General features: G+C 52.1%; 1 long non-coding RNA gene across 3 annotated transcripts; it reads right to left on the bottom strand.

Annotated features, from left to right (window-relative positions):
- Positions 1-723: 723 nt before the first annotated feature.
- Positions 724-7,693, bottom strand: LOC140630492 (uncharacterized). 3 transcript variants are annotated; one of them, XR_012028250.1, is made up of 5 exons: positions 7,309-7,663; positions 7,089-7,222; positions 5,995-6,177; positions 4,207-4,371; positions 724-3,811 (listed from the first exon to the last, which is right to left on the bottom strand). It is a non-coding gene; the product is annotated as an uncharacterized lncRNA (long non-coding RNA). The 3 variants fall into 3 exon arrangements; XR_012028249.1 differs by lacking the exon at positions 7,089-7,222 and having other exon boundaries at positions 7,606-7,693; XR_012028248.1 differs by lacking the exon at positions 7,089-7,222 and having other exon boundaries at positions 7,309-7,652.
- Positions 7,694-9,414: the final 1,721 nt, after the last annotated feature.

Raw genomic sequence — 9,414 nt, 5'->3', positions numbered from 1 at the left:
ATGCAGGGAGCCCGATGCAGAAATCAACCCCAGGACTCCAGGATCACAACCTGAGCCAAAGGCAGAGGCTCAACCACTGAGCTCCCCAGGCGTCCCCCAATACCTAGTCCTTAACAGCTTCCAGAGATGTTGCTTGTATCTTTCTTATGTGTCTTTTGTGGATAACCCAGACATAGGCAAATGTATACATCTACTAACAATGGCTGTTTTCTTTTACTCATGGGGCACACGCTGTACACACACGGCTCTGTGACTTGTTTTCAGTTCACTGCATCTTGGAGATCACTCTGTGCACACGCTGGGCTTAACCGTGCTTGGCATCCCGTGTTTGGGTATGCCATGATTCTATTAGCCAGCCTCCCAGTAGTCTTTTACTGTTTCAAAGAGGGCTGCAATACGTGTGCTTGCACAACTTCCTGGTGCCCGTGTGCAAACCTTCCTGTGGGATAATTTCCTAAAAACAACTTGCTGGGTCAAAGGTATGGGGTGCTCATTGCTTTGGTAAATCTCCCCGAATGGCCCTGTACTCCCACCAGCAGGGTCTATTTTCCCACAGCTTCACCAGCAGTTTTCACAACATCCCTACCGAGACCTGGACATACAGAGACAGAGATGAGCGTCCCTGTTGCTCAGAGCCATGCCCTGTCTAGCTCCTGACCCCCAGACTCCATGAGCAGACAAAAATGGCTGTTGTCGTATGCTACTGTGTCAAAACACAGGTGGCATGTGACATGGTGGCACACGACGGGAACAAGCTCTCCTAAAATCCTATCCTGGCGAATGCTCTCTCCTCCATGAGACAAAAGCTGGCCTACCAGTGCTCACTGGAGCAGAAGCCCAGTCATTACCCAGTGGCAACCAGCCAGTGTCCTTCCAGGACGCTCCTGGGGCCTCCATCCTCCCACCTATCAGCACTCCACCTCAGACACAGAAAAGGCCCTGGTCTGTGTACAAACCGCAGTACTAAGGAAACACAAGCAGGTGCCTGTGAAGATCAACCAGTTGCCACGGTTTCCCGACACGAGTCTGAGAAAGGCACAGATTGCCCCTACTTTATCTTCATGCCCTCCTCGCTGAAGACCCATCACCGTCAGCATGAGTAGTGAGGCCGCTCAGCAGTCCTAGAGATTCGTGCGAGGTGTGTTACTCAGTTACGTGTCACCAGACCCTTGCTGAGTACCTGCTCCATGCCAGGTTGTGCAAAAACCTGGGTGACAGAGGAGGATGTCGACAAGGTTCCTGCCTTTCCTTAGCCCACTTGGCCAGCCCCGGATCCAGGGCTGAGGGGTTAGCGAAGGGTGATATGGGAGTCCCAGTTTCAATATGAGGAACTCCTGGACAAACTAGGCCAACATGGTTTGATGATAATAGTGCCTTTTTATAGTTCATTTTATAGCAGGCGCCTCCCTCAGGAGCGTGAAGCAGGGGAGACACTTACTCATAGGTCAGTGGCACAAGCTGGCTGGGGTTGGGGACCCGCAGGGGAAGTAGAGCGATTTTGGAGCTTCACGGGACATTAAAACACAGTCTCCAATCATTTGCTGGGGCTGCCGGAACAAAGTCCCACAGACTGGGGGGCCTAAGCAACAGACATTTCTCTTTTCATGATTTTAGGAGCTAGAAGTTTGAGATCACGTGCTAGGGGGCTGGTTTCTCTGAGGCCTCTCTCCTTGGCCTGCAGATAGCCGCATTCTCGCTGTGTCCTCACATGTCTCCCTGTGTACACACACAACCCTGGTGTCTCCTTGTGTGTCCAGACTCCTCTAACGAAGTCTTCGGTCAGGTTGGATCAGGAGCCTCCCATCTGACCTCATTTCATCCTACTCACCTCTTTAAAGACTACCTCCAAATACAGCCACATTCTGAGATACTGGACTTCATCATACGAATTTTGGAGGGACACAACTCTGCCCAGAGCCCCATTGCCCAGTTTGAACCATGGCCACCAAATGTAGAAAGCCTCTGTGCTCTGTGATGGTGACCATCGCCAACATCCAGCCTAAAAGGAGTTGGAGATCAGAGGACAGATTGATTTGAGACAAGGACATGTGGGGTGACCACACTTGCTCTGGGTCCCCTAGGTTGGGAAGCTGCGCTGACAACCAAGGGGGTAGGACTTGGAGAGAGGGCCAAGCTGGTGCTTGGGCCAGGTACATTCCCCACCTGGACAGGAGGAGATGGGAGAAGGGATCTGACACCATTTTAAATGCTGTCCTGCCCCAGGGAATGCCTGGAGAGATGAGGGGACCCCACCGAGAGGATGGGTCACCATATCCCTAGGGGTTCAAAGAAGAACCGGAGAGCCAGCTATCACAGGAAGTGGAATTAGAAGTGCCTGGCCATGGGATGCCTGGGTGACTCAGCGGTTTGGTGACTGCCTTCGGCCCAGGGCGTGATCCTGGAGTCCCAGGATCGAGTCCCACATCAGGCTCCCTGTGTGGAGCCTGCTTCTCCCTCTTCCTGTGTCTCTCTCTGCCTCTCTCTCTCTCTCTGTCTCTCATGAATAAATAAATAAAATCTTAAAAAAAAAAAGTGCCTGGCCATAGGCCTCTGCAGGAAGCACAAACGTGACCATCAAATGTCGTATGTAAACAGATGCTTGAACCCCCATGCTCTCAGCAGCAATAATACACAATCACCAAAAGATGGAAAAACCCAAATGTCCGTCCATGGATGAGCAGATAAACAAAACAGGGTCCATCCACACAATGGAACATTACTTGGCCATAAAAAATGAAGTACTGACACGTGCTACGACATGGATAACGTTGACAATACGCTGAGTGAAAGACGCTACACTGTATGATTCCATGTATGTGAAATGCCCACATCGACAAATCTACAGAGACATAAAGTAGATTTGTAGTTGCGGGAGGCAGGAGAGGAGTGTTGGGGGAGGCAGATGAATCAGACTGCTAATGTGCCAGGTTTCTTTTGGGGATGAAGAAAATGTTTTGGAATTATGTAGACGTGATGATTGGCATTTGTACCAGATCTTTAGGCCACTCTTAATATTGCTCTTTGAATGGGTTCACTCTTTGAACTCTGAAATATATTTATTTAAAGGAGAAACTCTGTATGACTATCTGAATCGAATCCCTGTATTGCATGTAGGATCCTGCAAAAATAAATACAATGAAAAGAAACCCCAAAAAAGGTTATTAAATTCTGGTAAGATGTCACTCCCCTAAAGCTCCCAGGAAAAAGAAAGCACTTGCCCTCGAGGTGAGGGGTTGCCATTTACTCTGGGCTCTGCACCGCCCAGGATCATCTTGCCCGCCAGCGGCCTCTGAAGAAAGATTGCCTCACACTCTGAGTAAGGAGGACTCCCCAAATCCCAGTGGGGGGCATGGGGGATTTTTTTCTCTGTCTCTCCATCCAGGCCTGAAAACACAGGCTCCTTGTTCATACTCCCGGAACCTGCAAATGGACTGGGTAGCTCCTCACACAGAGAGGGGCTTGGGGACACTCTGTGAAATGTCCAGGCCCAGGAGGTGGGAGATCTGGGTTTGAGTCCCGACTCCAGCACCAAGCCAACTAGGGGACTTCACTGTTCATTCATTCAACAAATATGTTCCAGTCACTGTGCCGCAGCCGGGGTTTAGCAGTGAGCACAAGTGTAGTCCTGCTTTGGGGGCTTTTATTTCAGTGACAAGAGTTGGTCAACAAGCAAGAAAACTCCAAGGAGTGATAAAGGACCAGAATAAGATGGGGCAGCGAGGTAAAGAGTGCCCAGGGAGGCAACGTTAGATGGAGATGTCAAGACAGGCAGCACCCACCTTTCCTCTTGCCTAGAATATGGCTGTGATACCTGGAGGTAAGAAGGGAGGTAAGAAGCCATTTTGTGACCATGAAACAACAAGCAGGAGGACAACAGCCAACATACTAAGGAGATGCAGAAGGAGGATGAAAAGAGCCTGGGCCTTCAGTGACATCATAGTACCGCCACACAAGCCCTGGACCTTCATCCTCTGGACTTTGTAATACATAGGACCAATGAAATGCCACTGAGAGTTGGGTTTTCCTAGCAGCTGAACATCTGTCTAATTAAAACCGATCTAAGTGACAAGGAAGGTGAAATTATGGTAATATTGGAGGAAGACAATTCCAGAAGGTGGGAACAGAAGTGCAAAGGCCTGAGGCAGGAACACGCTTGAGGGAGTTGAAGACCAGAAACCGGGTCAGTACTGCTGAAGTGTAACGAACCTGAGGGACATGGGCGAGCAGGGACTACTTCAGGTCCCTCGGCTTGGACCCTTCATGCAGGGGGAGGGCACTGGAGCGTTTGGAGCAGGACAAAGCCATGGTCTGAGGTTTTAGGAAGATCTTTCTGGCTACTGTGTGAAGAGCAGCCCAGAGGGCACGAGAGAGCTGCCGGGAGACCAGAAGATCAGGTGAGGGGCAGGGCCCTAGCCTAGGCTGGCTGCAGGGGAGATGGAATCTGGGGGCCATGTATAGACACACATGTGCACACGCACCTCAACACATAGGGCCCTCTTCCACCCAGACAGACCCCAGTTGGAGTCCTGACCCTGCCACTGTCAGCTGTGGACTCTGGGACAGAGTGAACACCTCACACTTACCCATTTCTCGATCTTGCTCCCCCTGTTCTGTTCCAGGACACCTAGGATCTGCCCCAACCTCCTAAGCCGCCTTCCTACACCCAACCTTCACCTTGCAATCCTCTGTCCACACTCCAGCCACCATAATTCCTTTATTTTTTTTATTTTTTTTCCATAATTCCTTTAAAACAAATACGAACATGGCACTTTTCTGCTTACGAGCCATCGATGAGTCCCTATAAGCCTCAGTCACAAGTCTAAATGCTGACCGGGCCTGTGTGTGTGTGTGTGTGTGTGTGTGTGTGTGTGTGTTAAGCTGATGTGAGTCTAACAAATAGACCGGACAATGCTTCAGAGATGAGAGGCAATGCTGGGTTCTCCCTCCCAGCAGTCTGCCACTTCCTGAAGGTGAGGGAGAGGTGGGGTAGGGGAGACACCATCCTCTGAAAGCCTCTGTGCACTTCTGCTGCCCATTAATGACCAGGGACACTGGGAGATGCCATCTGTCTAGGAAGGACAGGAAATGGAGTTTTGGTGACTTACTGAGTCCCTGCAACAATCTGTCCTCTGACAACCAAATAGCAGTGCTCTGCCTTCTTCACAGGCACCCTCACCAGACGGACACCCCCCCACACACACCCCATTCCTGTTTGAGGTCCTCTGTCTCTTAGAGATGCAGCATGTTCCTCACCAGCAGCAGCCAGGGAGCTAGAAGGAAAATCCAAATGACTGCCCACTCCAAGCCAGAATGAAATGGTGGGACGGGCACAGGATCAAAGTTGGTGAAACTCTCATCAGAAGAAGGGAGAGCAGGAGCATGGGTCCCAGGTGGCTGCACTGGGCCAGCGACAACGGGATCCTGAGAGGCAGGTGTTGTGGGGCCTGGACTCCACTCTCTGGGAGGACTGTACTCACGTCCTGTTTCCTCCATGACCACCTCTGAGGAGGGCTCTGCACACTTTCTGCAGCTGGCCCACATGGGCCTGGCTTTGGGGCGAGGCCACCGGTTCTTGGCTTTGTTGGCCGCATAATTCCCTCTGAAATTTAGGGACCTTCCCTGTCAGGAAGTTCTGGAGGACTGAGCCTGACACTCTTGCCTAATGTGGCTTTCAAGAGGCTCCATCTCTTTGCTTTCTAATGACTTGTCTGTCTCTGCCTCAGTTTACTGATGCTTAACCTCCCAAGCAGCTCAGACAACTAGCTGGCGGGCCCAGCAGATCCTGCGTCTGATCTTGCCGGGCAGCCAAGGCTTTGTCTACAGAATCGAGACAGTTGTGATGGGCCGCTGCTGCTTCAAACATTTTCAGTTCGAGTCCCTGCTAGTTGTGGCCGGTAGCAGTTGCCTTCGCCAGCACTGGGGGTGGGAGTGGGGGTGGTGTACCCCTGCCTACCGTCTGCAGGCCATCTCCTCTGTTGCACACCCCTTCCTCACCCCTTGCTGCAAACTGAAGGAGGCACCAGCTCACGTTGCTGTCAGCTTGTCTCGGATTGCTCTGGGAGCCGCAGGCTTAGTAGGAGCCTGCTCTGCATCTTTCCCTACGCGGCGTGGATCTCCAACTTTCCACTCTGCAGTATCTATGTCCGTGTCCCCCGCCGCCTCACCGCCAAGACAGCGCTACAAATACCAGATTTTAAGGAACAGAAGCACCCTAGAGTTAGTGCACTGTCTGTTGTAACATACATACCCCCAAAGGCAGAATGCTTAAAACATTGTAGGCCTGGATTCCTCGCTCATGGAACAAGCCAAAAGAAGGGTTTGTTTTTGGCAGGGGGTTGTGTCCATGCCGCAGCTCAGGGACCTGTGTTCCTTACCAGTAGATTCACAACCCCCAGAGCCTTGCCATGGACAGCACCCAGCAGTGGATGGGAAAGACGGGGCCCAGAAACAGCCCACCTCACTTTTATACATGTTCCATTGGCAAGGACTCAGACCCGGGGCACGCCAGCTGTGAGGAGGCTGCTAGTTCCAGCTGTGCGTCCATGAGTGGCAACAGCTACGGCTGTGGGCAGCCTCTACACACCTCAAGGCTCCCCATCACCTGGCTCTGCTCTCCTCTCCACGCTTGTTTCCTGACTCTCTTGCTTTCAGACACATGCAAGGTCAAGAGGTGCCGTCAGCTGCCTCACTGCTGGGCCTTCACTTGTGCTGTGTAGTCTACCCAGAGCTTTCGTTCCCATTACTGTTCCATCCACTTATCTACCTGTCCATCTGTCTGTCCATTGATCCAACAAGTATAGTTGAGCTTTAAATCTGTGCCAGGCACTGATCTGATCTGGGGATATTGAAATGAGCAAAATGGAAAACGAACAAACTACTGCCTTCATGGGGCTTGTACTCTAGCAGTGAGATGCAGACAACACATAATAAATAAGCTAACATAAATCCATTAGATAATATGTAAGAAGAAAGCAAAGATTAAAAAACTAGAGCAGAGTAAGGGAATCAGGAGGGGTGGGTAGCAACTTAAAGGCAGGGTGGGATCTGGGAAAGGCGACCTCAGTGAGTAGTGATAGTTGGGTACACACCTGAAGGAGGCCACGGAGGGAGACCCAAGGATGACTGGGAGAAGAGCATCCTGCGCTGATAGAACAGCACGTGTAAAGGCTCTGGGGTGGAGGTGACCTCACGGGTATGAGGAACAGCAGGAAGGCCTGTGTGGCTAGAGTGGTGTGAGCTGAGGTCAGAGGCCATGAGGACCATTTCATATGGGGCCTGTGTGCTGATTCCCATTAAAAGCCCACCTACCTTTTAGCTTTCAATCTAGATATTCCTTCCTCAAGAGAGCCTTCCAGGGCCCTCTGCATTGGGGTGGGCGCCTTGCCTGTGTACACCAGTAGCCCTGTCACAGTCTTCTTACTGGGTGCAGGGTCCCCTGAAGATGGAGCTCCATCTGCCTTGGTCACCCCTATATCTTCACTGAATACATAATGGGTACTGCACGGGGCAATGGGATTGGCCTTCTGAACTGCAGGGTCTCCACACGTAGGAGGAAGACTCTCCCTTCACAGCCAGCTTGGGAAATTTGAATGACCTAGTTCATACCTTTAATTGGCCTGTTGGTCTTAGCAGATAAAACACTGGTAAATTCTTTTCTCCCCGACTCTCCTTATTCTAAATTCCAGAATAACCATGGAGAGGCTTATTCACATTCCATTTCAGCATCTTTCCACATCTAACATGTGACTTCATCGTGAAGTGCCTTTTTTTTTGTTCTTTTAAAGATTTTATTCATTTATTCATGAGAGACACACAGAGAGAGGCAGAGACACAGGCAGAGGGAGAAGCAGGCTCCACACAAGGAGCCCTACATGGGACTCGATCCCGGGACCCCAGGATCACACCCTCGGCTGAAGGCAGCGCCAAACCGCTGAGCCACTCGGGCTGCCCGTGAAGTGCCTTTTGATAGAATCCTCTTGAAGGATCCTCCTCTGACCTCATGTGTTCCACCCTCTCCCTAATTCAGAAGATTGCTGAATCTCACCCACAGATCTCCCACCCAAACCTGATTCACGGCCTGCAAGTGTCCCCTTTCACCTACGACAAGCTCAGGACACCCCAGCCCGTGACGCACCAGCATCATGAAGACTGAGTGCCTCCAAACATGAGTTGCCATTCCAACAGCCATTCTGGGTCGGTCTGGCATCGGGAGCAGTCATTCTCGATCATGCTGGCCAGCTTCAGCCATTGGTGTAGACAGATGGGCATGACATCAGATGTCCTGCCCCTAGATGGCAGGAATATCTCATCCCGACTACTTGTCTGGGGGCATCCACGGATCACACCGGGAAGAGATGCCTGCAAGCCACACTCCGCAGAGCCCTTAGCAGTGGCTGCCCGTTCGCTTCTGCCCGAGGAGGGCAGTGGCACGAGGCTAGGAGACGGTGCGGGCAAGTTTCTGGACCTGGTGGTGTTTTCAGTGGCTATGGCAGCAGCGATGGGTGGGCACATGCACTCCAGGCTTTATCCAGGCAGCGAGGTCCTAGCAGAGGCCCAGTGATCATGGCTTGCTGTGACACTGTGCCCCCACTCGTGTCACAGCAGCTTCCTGCACTTCCCAACGTTTGGGTCACCTTCTTGTGCTTGCCCTTCTGCTCCTTCCTACAGTTTGGTAACCAGTCCCCTGCACTAAATCCCATTTGTAGCACCTGGTGCAGTTTGCATTTTCCTAACTCTACAGGAACCCATGTAATTCTGGGTCAGAGCGACGGCCTCCAAGGGAACAGTCCCTCGAACACAGGCACCAGGCTTGCTTGTGTGATCTGACTGGGCTGGGGCAGTCATGACCTCACTGCCCCCTGGGGTCAGGGGAGACCCTGGAGGTTCACAGCACTCCGTGGTGGCAAGATTGCTACTTAACATCTCCCCTAGTTTCAGGGAGGGGTGTTGGGGGTGGAGGTGCCTCCTGAAGCCACAGCTCAGAGACCCATTGGCTGCTGTCCCCAGTCACCGGACAGACGACAGACAGCTCCAAATGCTGCCCTGAGGGCTGGATGCGGGGCTGCAGCGGGGTCAGCAGAACGGAAGCTGTAGACTTGGCTCCAGAGCATCCTTGGCAGCCAGGAAAGCCCCTCTCTGATGTCCTGTGGCTGCAGGACTGAGGCAACCAGCGAGGTGTGGGTCCTGGTGCTCTGCAGCCTAGTGACGACCTCCCCGCCCCATTCTGGGCCTCAGTTTCTCCATCTGTGAAGTAGGCCTAAGAACTGGAATCTCATGGCAGTGCCATGAGAAGCCAGACAAGATCTCGAAAGGCCTGGTGACCGCAGTGCCGTGTTCTCCTGTCGTTTGGGGTAGCGCCGTCATCTTGAGTGTAAACTAGGAAATTCCCCATGCAGGGGTCCCCCTCCCTGGGCC

This window comes from Canis lupus, chromosome 3, assembly GCF_048164855.1.
Source record: "Canis lupus baileyi chromosome 3, mCanLup2.hap1, whole genome shotgun sequence".
Lineage (NCBI taxonomy): Eukaryota > Metazoa > Chordata > Mammalia > Carnivora > Canidae > Canis > Canis lupus.
Note: the sequence above shows the minus strand (reverse complement) of the source record. Positions and strands in the feature narration are given on the sequence as shown.